General features: G+C 41.5%; 1 protein-coding gene across 1 annotated transcript in view; it reads left to right on the top strand.

Annotated features, from left to right (window-relative positions):
• Positions 1-315: 315 nt before the first annotated feature.
• The window catches only part of LOC124789279 (retinol dehydrogenase 14), a 111699-nt gene continuing 87997 nt past the window's right edge, over positions 316-24017 (top strand). The window contains exon 1 of the mRNA XM_047256583.1: positions 316-419. The gene's annotated coding sequence lies outside the window, so the exon portion shown is untranslated. The remainder of the gene's footprint in view (positions 420-24017) is intronic.

Here is a 24017-nt window from a genome sequence, read left to right as displayed (position 1 = left end):
ACCATCAAGCATGTTTACGTTGGTATGTTTGCACAGTTAAAAACGATCAAGCCTCCAGCAGCTATCGAAAAATTACCTCTGCACACATACATGCACAAGATACATGCAAATCGGTAGTTTTCAGCATGCTAAAACACAGCATGTGATGCATCACATTATCTGCTTCTAAAAATGAGTACGAGACCATGTGCTCGGAACGTCTTCTCGCGGCATAAGCTGGAGGCTGGAATGTGTCGGAACTGGCAGGTCCCCCTGTACAGGCGTGGCTCCCCTTTCCCCCCTTCTTCCCCCTCCATCTCGGCCCACTGCACAGAACACACTGTTCGCTGGAGGCCAGCGCATTGAGTCAGCTCAGCTGTGTGTGCCGCTGTGGACGCAGAACCGGACCTGGAGGAATACACGATCTTTCAGCCACGTTGGTGAGTGTTAATGCAGGCAGCCGCTGCCGGCACAAGCGCAAACGTGTGACAGAGGACATCGTTTTCCCTGTGTTCGGGTACAGGATCCTCAAATGTGGAAAAATCCCCCGTGTAATTTGTGTTTTTAGCATGTTAGCTGCCTGAACATAGACACACGCCGGTACAAAAAGTGTGGCGAGAAGGGGACAAAATTATGATTTCATTTTGGGCCTGAACACATTAGAATGCAGTCTAAGAAATCAAAACGTAAAAAAAAATTACGCTATCTCTCTGTTTTTGGTAATTTAAGGGCTTTACTTCTGATGTTATGTACAGAATAATTTAGCCCTGACACGCTGCTAAATTCATTTGGAAAGTGTGATACTTGAACGGTTATGTCAAACGTACTGTTTTCGTTGTGCCTTTCCCGTAAGGTAATGTAGCAAACCGGCTAAGATCGAATTAATACTGCTCGGCCCAGGTTCCAAATGAGACTACTGTCAAAGCATAGATTGTTGTAATTGTGTCAGCTCACTCAGTACTGTGGAGCACTCCAACTGGATTTTTTACATATCGGAGTTTTACACAATGCAGAATAACTGCTTCTGGAGAAGTCTGTAGTTGGGCAAATGACGTGTTGTGCATAAAACGTTGAGTTTTGAGCCAGTAACGAAGTGGAACCACGCATATAAAAGAATGTTAACGCCCCTGGTAACCCGAGCCTTCAATCGTATGACTCAGAGAACAGATCCAATAAATAATTAACATAATTTTACGAGTATACAGCAGGGGACCTTGTTTAGGAATTACGTTTGTTCGAAATCATGGAATTTTCAGAGTTTGTTCGATTTGGATTTATAAATATTGTTGAAGAGCGATGCCATTTTCTTAATATTTCATGTACTACTGAAACTCTCCTCTCGTCCGCGCGTTCTACTGTTATCTCTCAAGATAGAACGATCTCCAAATAGTGAGAAAATTTAAATTAAGGATATACATTTAAACGTATCGTGTTGCACGGTGGACGCACAACAATCCATGGACTTAAAAAAGGCACTAAAAACAGAAATGCTCTGACTAAGATTGAGAATTTTTATCTGTAGCACCGACTATTTAGACAGGTGTTCACAGCTGCTGCTTCTGACCCAGGGGAGCTATGTGCTGCCTCACATCATATTGTTCTAAAGTGTGCTGCATTAAAGTCCTAGAAGAGGGTCTCACTCTGCGTTCAACTGCTGTTGGACATCAAATCTCTCGATTTAGAAGTTCTCATTGACACCATGCCGAGCGAATGATATAACAAACATTAGAGAGTGTTTCGTCTGTCACAAATACCAGGTGTAGGGAAGCAGCCTACTCACGCTGTAGTAAATTCACATCTGTTTCCATTGTGTGCCAGCCAGTCTGCTGTAACTAGCTCTGGCGTCATAAATGTTGCGCAATACCTTAAAAATCAAGCAAATGAACTAAAACTTTTCTAGCATGTCAAAAATAATACTAAATTAATGTGTGTTAAATATCAGTTCGATAACTTCAGCCATTTCCGAGATTTGGACGTTTTTCTGGAAAAATCATTGGCGCAACAGAAAAGAGCTAGAGACTTCAAAATTTATATTTAGATTCATCTTTCATAATGATTTAATAAAAACAGTACTTTGGATTTCACAAATTAAGACTTTAGTGGAAATTCATGATTTTCTGGTTTTCATCTCAAAACTGAAGGAAGCAAGATAGATTAAGTAGGCTAGTAAATAAGGCTAGGATGTTTAGATTTAAATAGGTTGGAGGTCCGCTATGATTATGAAAATGTGTAAAGTTTCTTTTTAATACCTATAAAATTATAGCGATAGCGGATCTCAAAAGGGACAGTTCAGAGCTCATCTGCTGCGTGCAGTGTAATTTAATTAATTCTCTCGCCCAAAATATTTAACTTAGCCACGTCAAAATTTTATTATCAATACTTACCTGCGTGCTGAATCCACGTTTAAATTTAGAGCTTCTTCGGCCATCAGCCAAAGAAGCTATAAATTATTATGTATCTTGAAGTGGTGCGTTACTAGCCCAGCGGCTAGTCGGGAGAGCGGATTTGATCAGGCGATCCCTCAGCCGTCCGCACCGCGGCTTTATATATAAGAACACTGCGCGAGGAAGCAGGGCCCCAGTTCTCTCTAGACGCTGAATGACACGCCATCTGTGTCGGTAGTCGCGTCGCATCAGTGTATCTGCTACAAACAGCCTCGGGTGCCGTATTAAGTTACTAGAGATACGCGGAACTATGAAAACATTATATGTGAAGTGTTAATTCTGGAATGATTTTCATTATCTAGCTTCAGTTTGCGTATTGTCGTAATTTTCACGTGCCGTCGCGGGACAGACATTCTACCAAATATTTAGCGTGGCGTTTGATGAAATATTTTCATCAAATTATGGCGAGCATTCTTTTAACATTTAATTCAGACATTTATGGTTGCATCAGCGCATTAGACTCTGAACTGTTCTGTTAGTTAGGTTGTAGGGATACTTGTGTTGTTTATCAGTGAATTTCAGAATATACTCAACTATTTTGGAAAACCGTTTTTGATTAGAAATCCCGGACAATCTCCTAATTCCTCAGAGCTATAAGCTGCAGCTATAATAACATTCTCAGGTAAAGTGGGCACTAGGATATCTATTTACTGGCTCCAAGTTTTATTAAATCACTTTCTGGGGGTCACGGAGTAAATAGAGAGCCAGTGTTGAGAACGGCAAAAGACAGCAATAACAACATTCTAAAAGCTAGAAACTGATTCAACACGCAAGCATATATCCAGCAAATAGATTAATTACTTTTTACAAACTTATACATTTCGCCGCCCCACATATGGTGCATCGGCCGGGAAATCAACTAAGTGAAAGTGATTTTTAACTATTCGGATTCGCGAGTGAAATGCGACACGCAACTGAGTATAAAACAGTGAATGTGTTACGTGTGCATGTGGACGCCGCAATTGGATTAACAACGCATCTGGATTGACGGAGCTGGCACTGAGTCTAGCGGTGCTGCCGGCATCGCGAGAAGCCAGTCTCGCCGTACCGCAGTCGTCCCCTGGAGCAGCCGGCGCAGAGCCTGCAATTGCGGGCCACGCAAACACACAACAGCCGTCGGAGAGCCGTCTGCAGTTCAACGTGCCACGTCGCATCAGGAATCCTGGTACGCCGCGCCGGCAACGCCATACGTCGTGCAGAAGGAACTAAGTTAAGTGAAAAGCTGTTAAAAATTTTACTAACCTGCACTAAAAGACTGTCGGCGATGGAACCGTCAAAAGAAGCTGAGGTTAAACTTAAATCAGAACCTATGTCTGTTGAGGGAACTGTAAATACAGACAACGGTTCAAGTGTAAATATGCATGAAAGTAGTAATGTTAAGGTGAAACATGAAGTATTGTCTCCTGACAGTAGTGTGCGAAGGGGTAATGATTCAATAATAGAGACCCCTGTAGTAAAGCGGAAAGTAGAAATGGTAAATTTATTGGATGATAGTTTCTCTGATGAATTAAAAATGAAACAGTCTTCAGAGATGGTAGAGTGTAAGAAGGAGAAGTTAGATATGACTAATCAATCAGAAGTTTCAGTTAGTTTTGATGATTCTGGTGTTGGAGCTAGTTTTTCGTCACCTGAGTGTGATAAAAAGCCAGCTCGTGAGCAACCCAAAGATGCTGGAGCTGTTGATTTAAATGTTATATTACAAGCAATAGCTGCCAGCAATGCTGAATTAAAGTCTGAAATGGTGGCCAGTCAAACAAATTTTAATAAACGGTTTGAGGCAATGGACAATAAATTAGAATCCAATAATGCTGAAATGTCAGCCAGTAATGCTAGAATGAATGCTGAATTAAAGGCTGAAATAAGTGAACAGGTCAAAAACAGTAATGCTGAATTAAAGTCTGAGATTGTGGCCAGCCAAACAAATTTTAATAAACGATTGGAGGTAATGGACGATACTTTCAAGGCTGGTTGCAATAAGTTGAAAGAAGATCTAGACAGTTTGAATTATAAAATTGATTGCAATCATGAGGATATTAAGAAAAAGGTTGCTCAACAATTTTCTGAAATGTATAAGACAATAAAATCCGAAGTCGCTGAGGTTCGCAAAGACTTCCAAATGGAAGATGCGAAGCTGGAGCACAAGTTAACAGAAAAGATCGAGGCGGAGTCTGAACTGTGCTCAGATAGATTTAAAGATGTTAATATAAAAGTAAACATATGTCAAGCAGAAGTAGAAGCAATCAAAACTGACACTACTCATATTGTGCAAAGAGTAGATAATGTTGAAATGAAAGTAGAAAATATAAGTACTAACATTGCTAACATTGAGAGTAAAGTAGCTTCAGTAACTTCTGGTAATGGTAATGTACAACAAGTTGTAGCTGCAAACGCCGCTTTTATCGGGTGTCGGCAGTTCTTGCGGTTCGATCCAGATAAAAATATCCACCCGCTAGATTTCTGGAACGATTTTGAAGATGTGATTCCACCAACTTGGTCTGAGCGAGAGAAAATATCATTTATTAGAAGCCATTTAGCAGGTGACGCCATGCGTTGGTCAGCTGATGTTATGTTGAAATGTAAAACATTAGCGGAATTTAAAACAGCTTTTATTAATGAATATTGGTCTAGCAATAAGCAAAATGAAGTGTTGAGAGAATTTTGGAGTGGAAAACGCTTCAATGCAGGCAAGGAATCTATTAAAGAGTTTGCTAGGTCATGGATTTCACGTTTGTCACATTTGGCGGAAAAGCTAAAACCAGAAATGATTATACTAGGTCTGGAAGCCAAACTGCCATGGTACTGGCAAACTAGAATTATATCAGCCCCTAGAGACAATCTGGATCGTTTCATTGAATATTTGGAACGTGTAGAACGTGTTGCTGCCAATGAGGAGCAAGCACGTAATAACCGTAATGTCAATAATAATAATAGTAATTTTAGGAACGAGCAAAATGGCAATGTAAACATCAGAACAGTAGGTGTTCGTCATCCTAAGAGAGATAGGAATTGGGGAAATAATTATCAGAACCAACAATGGCGTCCAAGGGATAATAATTTTGTTCCAAACAGAAATATGCATGTAAACAACAGTACGGAAAGTAAGGCTATGCCAGCTAACTATAATGAAACTAAAGGAAACAGTAGTATGCCGAGGCAGGAAAACTAGTTCCCGTCTATGAGGACACTGGCGCTCACCAGGCGGTTACTTTTCCTAAGCCAGTAGTTAAGGGAATTGGTAAGGCAGATCAGAATACTCAAACTGAACATGTGGATGAAGAGTCGGTAGCACCTAAGGATACAACAGAAATATTAGATCACTCACAGTATTTGATAGATACCGTATTAGAGACGCTTTCTAAGTGGGAAGAGAAAGAGAAGGCGCAGCAGTGTAACGATAGGGATGAGCTACAAAATACTGAATTGTCAGGTGAAGAAGCAGAAGAAATTCATGCTTATATTTACGATGAGGATGATGTGCTCTTATCTAAAGTGCCTGTGCAGGATGTTGATAATGTACTAATAGATTTAGGACAGGAGATAAGTGAGAATGTGGAGGATAGGCTGTTGAGGGTCGATGAACCCAGTAGCTGTGACCAGTTGTCACTTGAGAAGGAAACCGACGATAATGGTAAAAGTGGTTTAGCTGTAACTAATGTTATGCCCGGTCTGGAGGCGCAGAATCGCTCAGACTACAGTAATTTGGGTCATGTTCAGCAAACTAAATGTAATGAAGTCGTGCGGTGTTTCGATTTAAAATTAATAGACCGACTGGAAAAGGCAGCTGAAAATGTGATTCAGGAAACCCCTACACACTATGACCTAAATGTAATGAAGACAGATGTTGATCACTTTAGTTGGAGACAAATCCAAAAGGAACTATTAGATGAATCTGAGGAACCACCTGTACAACCTAGAATAAGCCACCCTATAATAATAGTGAATATGTTGGGTATCAATGTACGTTGTCTCTTAGACAGTGGAAGTGAGGTGAGTGCAATATCTCAGTCCTTCTTTGATGCATTACCTGGTAAAGACAAACTTACTGTAATGAGGGTATCAGGACTAAGAATAATTGGTGCTACTGGCAAGGTGTCAAAAACGGTAAAGCAAGAAGCTTTACTACCCTTTAACATTAATGGTAATTTAATTGATCATCCATGTTTAATTGTAAACAATCTCAGTATTGAGGTTTTAATTGGCATAGATTTCTTGTCAAAATATCAGAGTGTTGTTGACTTTGAAAGAAGCCAGTTAAAAATGGTCTTGCCAATAACCGGAGTAATTATAGTACCTTTTAGTGATAAACATGTAGTAACTGATCATGAAACTTGGGAGCTGCCTATACGAGTTCTGAAAAATAGGAGGTATTGGGACGAAGGTGTTAATCTTAATAACAATAAGCTGAATACAGAAGAAGAAGAAGGAGCAATTATTTTAGACAAAATAGAAACTAAATTGCAGGAAATCGATAGGATTTCAGCCAATCAAAAGGAAGAACTGAAACAGGTTCTAAAAAGGCATCACAAAGTATTTTCGGATCGACCTGGCATAGTCAAGGGTTATGAATGTAAATTACAAGTGAAACCCGGCCAAGTGTTTTTCAGGAAGCCATACCAAATACATGTAGCAAGGAAGGAGGCGGTTCGAAAGGAGATACAGAGAATGCTGGAGTGGGGTGTGATTGAGAAAGCGGTCAGTGAATACAATAATCCTCTTGTTGTTGTACCAAAAAGAGACGGGAGTGTCAGATTGGTCTTGGACGCTCGTTGGTTGAATGAAATAGTGGTTAGGGAAAGTGATAGACCGCAGAACATGGACGAGTTACTGCAAAAATTCCGGGGAGTAAAATTCTTAACGTCTATGGACATCACGTGTGGGTATTGGAATTTGCCACTGGCGGAAAGTTCAAGGAAGTACACAGCTTTCTTGTACGAAGGAGTTTGTTACCAATACCGTGTGGTACCTTTCGGACTTAATATCTCTGTTTGTGCCTTCGTACGTGTGATGTGCCATGTTTTAGGACCTGCTTTAAGCAATAAAATAACAGTTTACGTAGATGATCTGCTAATAGCAACTCCTACCTGGGAAGAACACATGGCTTTATTAGAGGAAGTGTTAGAGGCTATTGAGAAAGGTGGCATGAAACTAAAGATTGAAAAGACAGAGTGCGTTAAAGAGGAAATAGGTTTCTTGGGATATAGGATAAGTGGAAAAGGTATTCTGCCTGACCCAGGCAAGCTAGCAGTAATTGAAAAATTTGAGGCTCCCAGAAACAAGAAGCAGTTGAGATCAATGTTCGGTCTTTTCGGCTTCTATAGGCGTTTTGTTAGTGATCAGGCGTTTAATGCTCCCTGTCTTCACCTCCTGCTGAAAAAGAATACCCCTTGGGTTTGGACAACAGAATGTCAACAGGCGTTTGAGGTGCTTAAACAATCGTTAATTAATAGTCCAATTTTGCATCATCCTGACTTTGAAAAACCTTTCTGTATGTCTGTTGATGCTAGTGGCTATGGTATAGCTGTGGAGATATTCCAAGTAGAAACAGAGAACGAACAAGAAGTGCACAAGACTATAGCTTTCGCCAGTCGATCTTTACAGGCAGCAGAGAGAAATTACGGCATCTCAGAACTGGAAGCATTAGCAATTGTATTTGGGGTACAGAAATTTGAGCAGTATCTATTAGGTCACAAGATAATAGTTTACAGTGACCATAAGGCATTGACCTTTTTAAAGACCTGTAAATTGAGGAATGCTCGTTTGATAAGATGGTCATTGTATCTCCAGCAGTTTGACCTTGAGGTTAAATATATTCAAGGGAAAGACAATCTAGTAGCTGATGGGTTATCTAGGAGTGCGGAGCTCTGTGATGACGCAGGAATTACAGCAACAGACCCAAATGAAATTCGAATGTTTGCATTGCACGAAGTAAAGGAAGAAAGTGCATTAAAGAGGGTGATTAAGAACTTGAGACGTGAGCAGAATGCAGATGACCAACTGAAATTAGTGAAGAGCTATTTAGGAAATGCGAGCTATCCTAAGGTTTCGCAATACTATTGTTTGCATAAAGGTATTCTGTTTAGGAGGAAAAAGGTAGGTGTTTCTGAGTGGAAGCTGTGCTTTCCCTCACAACATGTAGACTTACTAATCGACTATGTACACCTGAGGTATGGGCACTACGGTGCAAAGAAGTGCATTGCAAAACTACAAGAGAAGGTTGTATTTGACAATATGTACCGCCGTGTGGCCAAGCGTCTAGCATCGTGTGTAGTGTGCCAAAAGGTCCGTGCTGCCAACACCAGAATACAAGGGGATATGCATTCAGTAGAGCCAACTGAAACCCTGGAATTACTGGCTTGTGATTTGTTTGGCCCTCTTCCTGTTTCGAGAGGTGGTTGCACCCATGTTTTTGTTGTGGTGGATGGATTCAGTAAATATGTTAAGCTATACCCAATTAAAAGAGCAAATGCAAAAACATTGGTTGAAAAGTTGGAAAAAGATTTCTTCGTGAACGTTGGCGTTCCGAAGAATTTGCTGTCTGACAATGGACCTCAATTTACTTCTGATAGATTTAAGGAATGTCTAGATAAGGCAGGCGTGAAACATCTGAAAATATCTGCGTATTTCCCCCAAGGAAATATGAGTGAACGTATTATGAGGGAATTGAATAGGCTTTGCAGAACTTATTGTGCTCGGAAACACTCAAGTTGGGCAGAGCACATTAAGTATTTTGAGAATGTAATTAACAACCTAAGACATGATGCAACTGGTTTTGCACCTTGTGAATTGATGTTTGGCCAAGAACCGCACAATGTGATTGCAGATATGGTAGAATTCCCTATTCTAACGCAAATATCCACAGACGAGAAGAAACTAAAGGCTAGGGCTAATATGAGAAAAAGAGCGTTGGAAAGGAAGAAGCGTCATGACACAAAAGCTGTACCTACTAGCTTTGAAATAGGTCAATTAGTCCTAGTCAAAACCAAAGAAAAATCAAAGAAAGTAAATGCAGAAACAAAAAAATTTATGTTCGTATACCAAGGACCTTTCAGGATAATAGGAAAACCACATGCCAATGCATATAGGCTAGAGTACCCTAAAAGTAAGAAGCTCTTAGGTCTCAGGAACGTGATTGACCTAAAGAAATTCATAGGTAGCCAATGAATGCTGTAGGGAGGAGGTTGTTCTGTAACCTCTACACAGTGTGGCAGCTGTGCAGTCCCAGCTGTGTGAGATCTTCTTTCCTTTTCAGGTCTCACTCACTCTTTATCTTTTCTATCCACCTAAAATTTCTAACTCTTCTTTACAGCATTAAACTAATGAATGCTGTAGGGAGGAGGTTGTTCTGTAACCTCTACACAGTGTGGCAGCTGTGCAGTCCCAGCTGTGTGAGATCTTCTTTCCTTTTCAGGTCTCACTCACTCTTCATCTTTTCTATCCACCTAAAATTTTCTAACTCTTCTTTACAGCATTAAACAAATGAATGCTGTAGGGAGGAGGTTGTTCTGTAACCTCTACACAGTGTGGCAGCTGTGCAGTCCCAGCTGTGTGAGATCTTCTTTCCCATTTCAGATCTCACTCACTCTTCATCTTTCCTATCCACAAAAATTTCTAACTCTTCTTTACAGCATTAAACCAATGAATGCTGTAGGGAGGAGGTTGTTCTGTAACCTCTACACAGTGTGGCAGCTGTGCAGTCCCAGCTGTGTGAGATCTTCTTTCCTTTTCAGGTCTCACTCACTCTTCATCTTTTCTATCCACAAAAATTTCGACCTCTTCTTTCCAGACATGAAAATTTTCTGTCATGACTATCCAGCCATGAGTTATGTAACCATTCTATCTACCGATTAGTGAAGAAAAATACCTAATGTGACAAACCTAATAGTGACAAACAATAGAGAAGTATGACGTAATTAAGATATAAAATGTATTTGAGTAACAAGTATGTATAGTACCCTGGTAATATAATAAGTACAAAGTGTTGTTTTGTTGGAAATGATCCCACAATAATAATTTAAAAAGATGTATGAATTCATGTACAAGCAGGATCTGAAGTGGTAGTGAAACCTAGTGTATGCATTAGAGCTAACTAAGAAATAGTAAAAGAGATTGCTTAGTGTTAGGAAAAATATGCAGACAAGTTGTAAGATTACACTCACCTGGTGTAGCAAGGAAAGGCAGTGTAATAGAATTGGGCAGTGTTTGTGGTTGAGACGTGAAGGACACGTCCCTGAAGTATTTATAAGGTTGGAGCTGGCCATTATTTTAGTGTAGTGTGTGACAGGATACACCTACACGTATTGAGGTTATGAGTTGGAGGCGTGAATGCGACCATAGGTACCCTTATGTTAGATGAGACAGAGCAGCTCATGGTGTCCTATTGGTTTAAGGAATTTAGCATTACGCTCGTCCATAATTACTTGATGCACTTTAGTGGTAGGTCCGAGAGAGACTACCTGAGGTTTCAGCGTCCGATCGAGTGGAAATAGATTGCCACGTGAGCAAACTGATCAGCTGCAATACACTATGAATATGAAATAAATGTGCTATCCTATGCTTTAAATATTAATAGAGTGAGTGTTAAATAAGTACATACACTAGCAAAATAAATAAATAACATACTGACAGACGTGAAACATTATTTTAGCTCAGCATAAATACACTTCAAAGTAAGTAAGTACCTAATTGCAGATGTGGAAATGACAACAGCAGAGGACCAATAAGTGGATTTTGTAGTCAACTAAATGTAGTGTGTTTTGAACACTCATAACTGTACTATTACCAAAAGTTACTCACATGTACAAAGAAGCTGAGAAAACAACCACTAATCATACTCATACTATCTCTAAGAATAAGGTAATCAAAGATGAGTCAGTTAAGTAAATAAGATGCAGATTTGTCAGGAATGTACCGAGTATTGGTTCAGTGTTCCGGCCCAGAAATAATAAATTTAGATTAAATATGATTTATGACTGTATGCCTTGAGCATAAATTTTCTCAAGTACGTCATTGACGGCGTTTTGAGCCACTTGTTTAACGATTTTATGACAATTAAGTAACCGCGAGAGTAATACTGAGAAAGTTCTGTTAACTTTGTTCCAGCAACATATTAAAGGATAAGATGTATATATCCCCATTTCATTGTGACCCACCCTTAGATATTAAGTGAACAGAGTCTGAGGCACTCTTTTTGTTTGTTCTACAGGACAAACCAGATAATGGCAGCCTGGTAGCTGCGTGAAAGCGTGGAGTGACTTGGACACAACTCACAGTGACCCCTCCCCTTTCCCCCATGTAATTTAGAGAGAACGTGAAGGACGCACACCATAGCAACTTCCCCTCCTCTACCCTTGTGAATGGAAGTGTAGGACGCCAGCCAAAGCGGCTACAACCACGTGTGTAAAAATTATTTGTGAACTTTTCTTTCAGGTTTAGAAAAGACTGCTAAGAGATAATCATCTGTTTATGTATCATGTTATTTTCTCAGAATTTGTGTATGTAAAATTGTATTTAATGTAGCTAAGATTTTCATAATTTTTCAATTTGTATGTGTTTGTTTGTCTAAGGCAATATGTATGCCAAAATATTTCATGACTTTGCGTTAAAAATTTGAGTAATGACATTGTTTAAAAGGCAGTGAACATGCCTACAATTTAAATAATTAATGTAGGTAATCAGTTTTCTTTAACGTTTCTACAGGTTTATATTTCAATTTTGAATTTTCATAGGGAGTTAAACTGTACTCTTGCTTCCCTTTTTGTAATTAAATTTTTTTTTTCATTCATTAACATTCATAAACAAAAAAAATTTAAGTAGAGGGTGATGTAGGGAAGCAGCCTACTCACGCTGTAGTAAATTCACATCTGTTTCCATTGTGTGCCAGCCAGTCTGCTGTAACTAGCTCTGGCGTCATAAATGTTGCGCAATACCTTAAAAATCAAGCAAATGAACTAAAACTTTTCTAGCATGTCAAAAATAATACTAAATTAATGTGTGTTAAATATCAGTTCGATAACTTCAGCCATTTCCGAGATTTGGACGTTTTTCTGGAAAAATCATTGGCGCAACAGAAAAGAGCTAGAGACTTCAAAATTTATATTTAGATTCATCTTTCATAATGATTTAATAAAAACAGTACTTTGGATTTCACAAATTAAGACTTTAGTGGAAATTCATGATTTTCTGGTTTTCATCTCAAAACTGAAGGAAGCAAGATAGATTAAGTAGGCTAGTAAATAAGGCTAGGATGTTTAGATTTAAATAGGTTGGAGGTCCGCTATGATTATGAAAATGTGTAAAGTTTCTTTTTAATACCTATAAAATTATAGCGATAGCGGATCTCAAAAGGGACAGTTCAGAGCTCATCTGCTGCGTGCAGTGTAATTTAATTAATTCTCTCGCCCAAAATATTTAACTTAGCCACGTCAAAATTTTATTATCAATACTTACCTGCGTGCTGAATGCACGTTTAAATTTAGAGCTTCTTCGGCCATCAGCCAAAGAAGCTATAAATTATTATGTATCTTGAAGTGGTGCGTTACTAGCCCAGCGGCTAGTCGGGAGAGCGGATTTGATCAGGCGATCCCTCAGCCGTCCGCACCGCGGCTTTATATATAAGAACACTGCGCGAGGAAGCAGGGCCCCAGTTCTCTCTAGACGCTGAATGACACGCCATCTGTGTCGGTAGTCGCGTCGCATCAGTGTATCTGCTACAAACAGCCTCGGGTGCCGTATTAAGTTACTAGAGATACGCGGAACTATGAAAACATTATATGTGAAGTGTTAATTCTGGAATGATTTTCATTATCTAGCTTCAGTTTGCGTATTGTCGTAATTTTCACGTGCCGTCGCGGGACAGACATTCTACCAAATATTTAGCGTGGCGTTTGATGAAATATTTTCATCAAATTATGGCGAGCATTCTTTTAACATTTAATTCAGACATTTATGGTTGCATCAGCGCATTAGACTCTGAACTGTTCTGTTAGTTAGGTTGTAGGGATACTTGTGTTGTTTATCAGTGAATTTCAGAATATACTCAACTATTTTGGAAAACCGTTTTTGATTAGAAATCCCGGACAATCTCCTAATTCCTCAGAGCTATAAGCTGCAGCTATAATAACATTCTCAGGTAAAGTGGGCACTAGGATATCTATTTACTGGCTCCAAGTTTTATTAAATCACTTTCTGGGGGTCACGGAGTAAATAGAGAGCCAGTGTTGAGAACGGCAAAAGACAGCAATAACAACATTCTAAAAGCTAGAAACTGATTCAACACGCAAGCATATATCCAGCAAATAGATTAATTACTTTTTACAAACTTATACATTTCGCCGCCCCACACAGGCCTATTAACATTGAGGTTAAAAAGAAATCTGTGGAAAATATGAGTCCGGTGTGGGCTGAGAATGTCTATCGTAGCAAGAAGGAAGGAAGGACGAGGGCGTTATTAGAAACGGAGGACTATCTCGGATTGGCGAAGAAAGTAAGCCGTGGCCTTTCAAAGGCAGCATTTCGTCCTACCGATTTCGGTCCTGCGCAAATTTTCATCTTTCGTCATTGAATTATTTTAGTGCCCCGTTTCATCAAAATTCTGGCATTTATTTCTTCAAGTATATACAGGGTGTTTCAGAAGAGATTGTCAATATTCAGGGGTATGACAGGAATGATCATTCGAAACAAAAATGCATACCTTAAGAGCTACGAACAATTTTTGATCTTCGATACTGTGAAAAATTCTCTTCTACTGCAAGCTCTTTGCTTTCCATATTTTAGGAAGGCAAAACAAGGAAAAAATGTCCAGTAAACATGTGTTCTTATACGCATACCTTAAGAGCTATGAGCACTTGTTCATCTTCACTACTTTGAAACACAACTCTTCTAATGAACAAGAACTCATAACTTTTAAAGTATGCATTTTAGAGCACATGTTTACTGGACATTTGTTCGTTTTGGTCTATACTACCACCTCTCAAAATATGGAAAGCGAAGAACTTGTGGCCGGCCGGAGTAGCCGTGCGGTTCTGGGCGCTACAGTCTGGAGCCGAGCGACCGCTACGGTCGCAGGTTAGAATCCTGCCTCGGGCATGGATGTGTGTGATGTCCTTAGGTTAGCTAGGTTTAATTAGTTCTAAGTTCTAGGCGACTGATGACCTCAGAAGTTAAGTCGCATAGTGCTGAGAGCCATTTGAACCGCCGGCCGAAGTGGCCGCGCGGTTCTGGCGCTGCAGTCTGGAACTGCGAGACCGCTACGGTCGCAGGTTCGAATCCTGCCTCGGGCATGGATGTGTGTGATGTCCTTAGGTTAGTTAGGTTTAACTAGTTCTAAGTTCTAGGGGACTAATGACCTCAGCAGTTGAGTCCCATAGTGCTCAGAGCCATTTGAACCATTTGAAGAACTTGCAGCAGAAAAGACTTGTTTCATAATATCAGAGATCAAGAATTGCTCATAGCTCTTAAGGTAGGCGTTTTAGAGCCCATGTTTACTTGATTTTTTTTGTTACAAATATCATTCCTGTCATATCCGTGAATATTTACAATCGCTTCTGAAATCCCCTGTGTACACAGCTGTGGACTGACACGATGGTGACTGTTCTTTCGGACATGCACACCTATAATAACACACATTATACCTATACGTGCGAAGACTGACTAACAAGAAACCGTGACTTTTTTCCTTCATCATGTCTTCCAGCTTGTTTGATGCGGCCGTTGCGATTTCTTCTCCCGTGCCAACCTCTTCATCTGAGATATCATCTATAGTCCTACACGAAGGCCCTCAGTTGTTTGTTATGTGCATTTAAATCTCTGTCTTTTTCAATTTTAGCTACCCAGAGATTCCTCTAGTACCATAGAAGTTGCTCCCTGGTGTCGTGACACATTTACAATAATTCTATACTATTTTCTAGTTGATGTTTTCAATATATACCATTCGTCGTCGATACTGTGGAGAAGCGTTGCGTTCCTTACCTTATGTGTCCACTTAATTTCCCATTCTGTAGCACATCCTCCATTCTCTTCTTTTACGGTTTTTTCCACAGTCGTTAATTCACGTTCATACAGTGGTGTACTCCAGAGCTAGGTTCACAGAATTTTCTCGCTCAGATTCAGGCTTGTTCACTCTAAGACAAAGAAAACTATGCACCGCGAAGAAATCAATAGATGTACAGTACGTATACAAACAAATGATTGCAATTTCAGAAAAATTTGGTGATGTATTCAAGCGAAAGAGATTCACAAATTGAGCAAGTCAATAATGCGTTAGTTCGCCTCTGGCACTTATGCATACAGTTATTCGGGTTGGCATTGATTGATAGTTACTGTATATGTTCCAGAGGGACATCGTGCCAAATTCTGTCCAACTGTCGCGTTAGATCGTAAAAATCCCGAGTTGGTTCTTAATTGAGAAGAGATCCGGCGAACTTGCTGGCCAAGGTGGGCTTGACAAGCTCGAAGACAATCAGTAGAAACTCTCGCCATGTGCGGGCGATGCGTTGCTAAAATGTAAACCCGAATGGCTTGCCATGAAGGGCTACAAAACGGAACGTAGAATGTTATCGATGTACCGCTGCGCTGTAAGGTTGCAGCTGCTGAGAACCAAACAGGTCCTGCCACGAAATGAAATACTACTTTGGTTCTCAGATCGTATGGCGGACGATAGGTTGGTTTCTCACAGCTGTCTACAGCGTCCTCCAGACACGCATCCGCTGGTCATCAGCGCTCAGTTCGAAATGGGACTCTTCAGTGAAAAAAATGTTGAAATGTGTGTGAAATCTTACGGGACTTAACTGCTAAGGTCATCAGTCCCTAAGCTTACACACTACTTAACCTAAATTATCCTAAGGACAAACACAGACACCCATGCCCGAGGGAGGACTCGAACCTTCGCCGGGACCAGCCGCACAGTCCATGACTGCAGCGTCTCAGACCTCTCGACTAATCCCGCGCGGCACTCATCAGTGAAGACAATTCCACTCCAGTCAATGTAACTGCAGACCGAAGACAGCGGTAGGATACCGACCTGACTGCCATACAGCCCGACACCAGGAATGTTGTTCTGGGGTGCCGTGTCTTGTCATAGCAGTACCCCTTGGTTGTCATCCGCTCCGCCCTTATAGCACGGAGGTACGTCCCGTTTTGTTGCCCTTCATGGCGAGCCTCCACGACAGTTTCTACTGCTTGCCTTTGTGCTTGCCAAACCCTACCTTGACCAGCAAGTCGAAATTGGGAACGTTTGCAGCATCTGGACAGAGCTCTCCAAGCAGCTTGGGTCAGAATTTGGCACTGTATCACTCAGGAGGACTCATCCCACAATTCTGTCAATCATGAATAACTGCTTGCGTAAGGGCCATAGGTGGATCAACGAATTAATGACTTCCTCAATTTCTCTTGAATAAACCATCCAGTTTTTCTGAAATTGTAACCATTTATTTGCCAGTGCATGTACGTCATATCTACCGATTTCCGTCCCATTCGAATAAGTCTTCTGTCGTGCGTCGTTTGTTTGTCTTTTTTTTTCTTAGAGTGTCTTTCGTATTAGTAGAATACTTCTTGTGAAGAATGCTCTCTTTGCATGTGCTACTCTGCTTCTTATACCCTCCTTCCCCCGTCATTCATGCATTCATACATTCGTATACATTCCTTCCCTTTGTCTATTACGTTGTCCCAGGTTTTACGTTAAAGATTGCATTTAATCTCATCTCTAATGCTCCTTCATATTTTCACCATTTTTGTGTTTGCTCTCTATCGATATCCTGCGCTCAGTAGATTGTTCATTCCATTCAATAGGCCCTATAATCCTGTAATGTCATCAGTGAAATTTATGAATGGTATCCTTTAACCCTCAATTTAAATCCTGATTCTTAACCTTTTCTTTATTTCCGTGGTTCCTGCTTGATTGCAACTGTTGAAAAGTAGTAGCCGGCCACTGTGGCCGAGCGGTTCTAGGAGCTTCAGTCCGGAACTGCGAACTGCGCTGCTGCTACGGTCGCAGGTTCGAATCCTGCCTCGGGCATGGATGTGTGTAATGTCCTTATGTTCGTTAGGTTTAAATAGTTCTAAGTCTAGGGGACTCATGACCTCAGATGTTAAGTTGGTTGGTTGGTTTTATGGAAGGAGACCAGACAGCGAGGTCATCGGTCTCATCGGATTAGGGAAGGACGGGGAAGGAAGTTGGCCGTGCCCTTTGAAACGAACCATCCCGGCATTTGCCTGGAGCGATTTAGGGAAATCACGGAAAACCTAAATCAGGATGGCCGGACGCGGGATTGAACCGTCGTCCTCCCGAATGCGATCAGATGTTAAGTCCCATAGTACTTAGAGCCATTTGAACAATTTTTTCTTTTTTTAATAGTAGATGAGAAAGAATGGATCCTTCCTTACGTTTATTTTAATCAGAGCACTTCTTGTGGTGTCACCGCCATACACCACTCTTGCTAGGTGGTAGCCTTTAAATCGGCCGCGGTCCGTTAGTATACGTCGGACCCGCGTGTCGCCACTATCAGTGATTGCAGACTGCCGCCACACGGCAGGTCTAGTCTAGAGAGACTCCCTAGCACTCGCCCTAGTTGTACAGCCGACTTTGCTAGCGATGGTTCACTGTTTACAGTCGCTCTCATTTGCCGAGACGACAGTTTAGCATAGCCTTCAGCTACGTCATTTGCTACGACCTAGCAAGGCGCCATATTCAGTTACTATTGATATTGATATTGTGAATCATGTACCGTCAAGAGCGACGTTCATCATTAATGGATTAAAGTTAAGTATCAAACTCGCTACGTCTGCTTTCTGAATTCTAATTCCTTGTCATGTTCCAGACCTCACGTCAGTATAGTCCCTCCTCACGCCAGCCTGCGTGAGCTAAAACGCCTGCATTTCGGCCTCCTCTAGTAACACGGTGTTGGCTCTTCTGCCAACACAACACTTCTCTTACATTAAATCGCCCCTTCAGAGCCAGACTGGTCCGCCGACATGCTCGCCGACCAGTCGTACTGTGTATGGACACCAGCGACTGCTTGACGGGCACTACCTGACTGCACTGACAGTGTGAGCAAACTGGTCGACGTGTGGATGGGCCTATGGAGGCTTTTATATGCTAATATCGGAGCAGATTGTAGCGATGGATCCTGAAAAACCATCAGGGCCTGTTTGTGCATTAAACGCCTCCATACACACGTGGACCAGTCGGCAGTCCGCAGCCCGTGCCTGCATCGACCCACTCACCTGTGCGTGGGCGGCGGGTCTGCGGTCTGTTCTGTGGTCTGGATGCGACGGTCTGACTGCTGAACCGTTACTTGCTGGATCCGACCCTCCTCACACTCCGTAAGTGCAGGCAGATCTGATTCGAAAAGCAGTCGTCGTTGTCCGCACACAGTTGGGTCGGGCGGCGAGCGAGTAGGTAGACTAGACTGGCTGTGAATGGGGGGGTTGTTGAGACACTACCTTCACATCGTTCTCGGAATCGGCGATCCCGCCTCTCCATCTAGACAAACAAAAGCAGTTTTCTGCAACTGGCCACACTGAGAACGTCTGTGAGTTGTCCTGTGGTTTTTAGGTGAAAACAAGATTTTGTAGTTTAAAATATGATCAAGGAGTACACCCGTGACCACATCGAAAAACTTACACAGTTGTACTGTGAAAGACTATGAAAACTGGCGTTTGAACATTACACATTTAAGAAATAATAGATCGGAAGAGATGGGTGAAACATTTCTAGACCTTATTACAATTGCAGGCAAGAGAGCTTTGAGTGACGGTTTTTAGAAAAAAAATAACAGAAAGGCTGACTTCCTAAATTTAAAGAGAAATGATTGAAAGAAACATCATTCTGTACATTTACACGCTCGCAAAATCATAGGCTGCAGACCTGTCACAGTCGTTGTACTAAGTGAAATACCAAGGGCACTATGATACAAGTTTTGTAGGCAATGACGTTGTGAAAGTTGTTCAATATTGTTGCTGCTGTACTTCTTAAATCAGTTGCACGTCACATTTACTTGTCAAATTTTCGGAAGAATCAGTCAAGTCCTGCATTTCGAGAACCATAATTTCTTAGAAGTCATCCTTAAACGATATACTAAAACGCTGACGTAAAATGTATTAAAACTATTACACATTTTATTTCCATCAGTTTATCGTTATTTAAAAAAGATTTTACAGACAGTACCTGATAAAGAAAGGTGAAGCAACCAGAAGACATGGTAAAACCCTGCGGGTTTTTCAGAATCTATCGCTAAAATCTGCTCCTGTATTAGCAGCTACAGGCCCCCATAGGCACCCATGGTAGTGATTGAGGGAACACTGTTGGCTGAACGGTACGTCACGGACATCCTGCGTCCTCGTGTTTTACCTCTCATACGACATTACCATGGTGTCATTTTTGAACAGAACGATCCAGACATGTCACGTGCTCTATAAAATGTCTGCATGGTGTTGAGTTACCTGTGGTCAGGAGGATCTGCAGATCTGTCACTGACAGAACATGTGTGTGTCGAGCTCGGACGTCAACTGTGTCCCATTGCCATTACCAAAGATATGAAGGACGAGTTGGCTGGGTGGTGAGGAGGGGTGGGGGGGGGGGGGAGGATTGGGAAGCTTGTCTGAGGAGATAATACGATAAATTTGTGACATACTTTCCAACTGAATCAGTGCATCTAGGCCAGAGGGGTGCAACATCATATTGATATGTGAGCTCAAACTGCCATGATCTTTGTAAATTCAACACGATTGCGTAAACACTGCAATCACATTACATACCTGCTTAACTCGTGAAGTTTCATTTCGTCTACGTGGTCAGGGTGGGGGATCGCTAAGTGGAGGGGCCCTTGTTTGATTCCCGGTCAGATTGGAGATTTTCTCCGCTCGGGACTGTATATTGTGTTGTCCTTACGTTACTATCGTAATAAGTGATATTACACTCTTGAGAGGACTGAATAAGCACGGCCTGAAAGTAAAAGAAAAAACAAAAAAGTCATTTCATTTCCTCCTCACCTTCTGGGGATTTCAATATTTTTGTCAGTTTATTTATTTAATAGCTGCTATTAAAATCGTAGTTGTACATGACAAGTTAAAGGTTAAAGTAGGCATCACGGCAACGTACATTTGGAGAATGTACGGGGTAGGCGTAAGGTGTGCTTGAAGAGAGAGTAATAAACTGTGACTCACTCAGAACCGAACCCTCAGATGCGCATCTTTTCCTATGATTAGTTACATTTGATTCTTGCATTTTAAATGGCTCTTCTCGCATACTCCCAAATATTTAATGGTCGTAACTGTTTCCAGAGAATGTCCGCCAATCGTGTTATCGCACAATAACGGATCTCTCTGCCTCTTTTCCTATATATTGAGACTGAATTGCTAACCCCTGCATCTAGCTTCTTCCTCTGTAGGTCTTCCTGCACTGCACTACAATTTTCGAACATCATGACTTCTATATAGGGTATTTCACAATTCGTATTACAGGATTCTATTGGTGGTTGAAGGGAGTTAGTAAGTTTCGATATGGAACACATGTTCGATAAGATACTGTTTGGATGAAAAATCGGTCTGAATATCGGAAGACCCACTAGTTTCCCGCTTCATAGTAAGCACGCGGCAGAGACAATGGCCTCTGACCTGTGTGCTCTACAGACGATCTTGACATAGGCGTTGGCTTCGAGTACTTGTCTCTTCTACGTGACAAAGGAAATTGTCTTCAAAGACAAGGAGTATCACAGTGGAGCATCACAGTCAACCCTCCTGATTGCGGATATACCAGTTTCTTGCAGCAGAACGAAAATGGTATGTGATGTCATAACTACAACAGGGATCGACTACAGCGCCATCATATCAGTTTGTGTGTGTATCGTGAAGCGGAAGATTTGAAAATAATCCGATCTTCTAACTTACTTACATAGTACCCAGACATGGGGTACTTACCAAAACGTTACCTACGAAGTCTCCTCAACAGCCCCTAAAATCCTGTGGTGGGAATTGTGGTAAGTGAAAAGCCTCATGGAGCTTTCGCCACTATCCCCTGGGTGAGTGGTTCCCAACGTTTCTTACACAATTACCCTTAACTACAATTAGGCTTTAGCTAGTAACCCCCTCCCCCCCTGCCATCTGTTGTCCTCCCCACCTCCCCCCCCCATTATCACCATCTTAAGCACCTAACTAAACAGTGGAACGAAAAATTTTTGTTTTTAAGCGATGAAAGAGGAATGATATTTAGTTTGTGTGTGTGTGTGTGTGTGTGTGTGTGTGTGTGTGTGTGTGTGTGAGTTAATGAAAACTACCCACAGTGAGGGAAGACAATTGTTACAAAACAAACTTCCCCTGCATTATTCCTCTCAATTGCGGCACTTGCTTGACTTGTACGCTGCAACCCCATTTAGGATCAACCAAGTTAAAATATGTGCACTATACTTTATTCTGCGCTTCTTACTTCTTAATTGGCAGGAATTAGAAGATTTCAGGCTGTTAATAGTTTTGCGTCTGCCGACAGCCGCTAATAATAATAATAATAATGAGAATGATAATACACTGCAGAACCAAAGAAACTGGTACACCTGAATAATGTCGTGTGGGACACCGCGAGTAAGCAGAAGTGCCGCAACACGACTTGGCATGGACTCGACTAAAGTCTGAAGTACTGCTGGAGGGAACTGACACCATGAATCCTCCAGGGCTGTCCATAAATCCGTAGGAGTACGAGGGGGTGGAGATATCTCCTGAACAGCACGTTTCAAGACATCGCAGATACGCTCAATAACGCTCAAGTCTGGGCAGTTTGGTGGTCAGCGAAAGTGTTTAAACTCAGGATCGTGCCATTCTGTACAAATTCTGGACGTGTGAGGTGCCGCATTGTCCTGCTGGGATTTCCCAGGTCCGTCGGAATGCACAACGGATATGAATTCTTGCAGGTGATCAGACGGGATGCTTACGTACGTGTCACCTGTCAGAGTCGTATCTAGACGTACCAGGCGTCCCAATCACCACAACTGCATACGCCCAACACCATTACAGAGCCTTCACGAGCTTGATATGCAGGTTACATGGATTCATAAGATTGTCTCCATGCCCGTACATGTCCATCCGCTCGATACAATTTGAAACGAGACTCGTCCGACGAGGCAAGTTTTTCCAGTCATCAACAATCCAATGTCGGTGATAACAAGCCAAGGCGAGGCGTAAAGCTTTATGACGTCCAGTCATCAAGGGTACACGAGTGGGCCTTCGGTTCCGAAAGGACATATCGATTATGTTTCGTTGAATGGTTCGCACGCTGACAATTGTTGATGGCCCAGCACTGAAATCTGTACCAATTTGTGGAAGGGTTGCACTTCTGTCACATTGAACGATTCTCTACAGTCGTCGCTGGTCCCGTTTTTACAGGATGTTTTACCGGCCGCAGCGATGTCGGAGATATGATGTTTTGATTCCTGATGTTCACGGTGCGCTCGTGAAATTGTCGTACGTGAAAATCCCCACTTCATCGCTGCCTCGGAGATGCTGTGTCCCATCGCTCGTGCGCCGAATATAACACCCGTTAAAGCTCACTTAAATCTTGATAACCTGCCATTGTAGCAGCAGTAACCGCTCTACTAACTGCGCCAGACACTTTTTTGTCTTATACAGGCGTTGTCGACCGCAGCGCCATATTCTGCTTGTTTACGTATCTCTGTATTTGAATATGTATGCCTATACCAGTTTCTTTGACGTTTCGGTGTAATAATAATACTGAGTGCGGTACTATAGCACCCCTTGTGTATCTTCCGCTGTGTCGAGCTGTCAGTTCATTTATCTTTTCCCAAGTGAGTAATGAAGCAATTTCTGGACTACCGCAGCTACTATCTACAACTTGGAGAAGACATTTTCTTGAGTTATTTAACAGTTGTTACGTACAAAAATCTCTGACTTTAACATCAGCGATGTACGGGACAAAGCACAACATATGTGTGTAGCGGGTGGGCAATGTGAGGAACCTGTAACCTTCACCGCGTTAATGCTACTAACTAAGAGAAAGTAATTATTGGCAACTTATATAATCAAAGCGCAACATATGGGTGTAACGGATGGACTATGTGAGGAGCCTGTAACCTGCACCACATTAATGCTACTAATTGAGAAAAAGTAATTATTGGCAATTTGTGTAATCAATCTTAGAGTCTTAAAAAACTGTGATAATAGTAATGATATTTTTGAAAACAATTTAGTTTCGTGACTGAAACAGAATCAAATCGTTTAGTTTTTACCCCTCAGATAATTTCATTTTAACCATCAGGGGGTAATTATGCCCAGGCTGGGAACCACTGTAATGTACGTTCTGTGAACAGTAACGGTGAAATTACAAGTGCCTTGCGATACGCCCGAAGCTAATTCTGTATCTGAAGATTTCTCTCTGTTAAGACCGACGAGCTGTGTTTTAACATGTACTTGGAGTTTATACACTCCAAGAAGGAGTTGTGCGACATAAAAGAAACTTGGTAGACGTGTTTCTGCATTTGAAAGATGATTTAGCTCCAGTCTCATTAAGAGTATCGCCAGTTGCGCCACTATGAGGATGAAAATCAGATTCGCTTTAAATACACGCTGTAATGGTCGTGAGCGTGGACATGCCGA

Source organism: Schistocerca piceifrons, chromosome 3 (assembly GCF_021461385.2).
Source record: "Schistocerca piceifrons isolate TAMUIC-IGC-003096 chromosome 3, iqSchPice1.1, whole genome shotgun sequence".
NCBI classification, from domain to species: domain Eukaryota; kingdom Metazoa; phylum Arthropoda; class Insecta; order Orthoptera; family Acrididae; genus Schistocerca; species Schistocerca piceifrons.
This window is presented reverse-complemented; position numbering and strand designations above follow the sequence as displayed.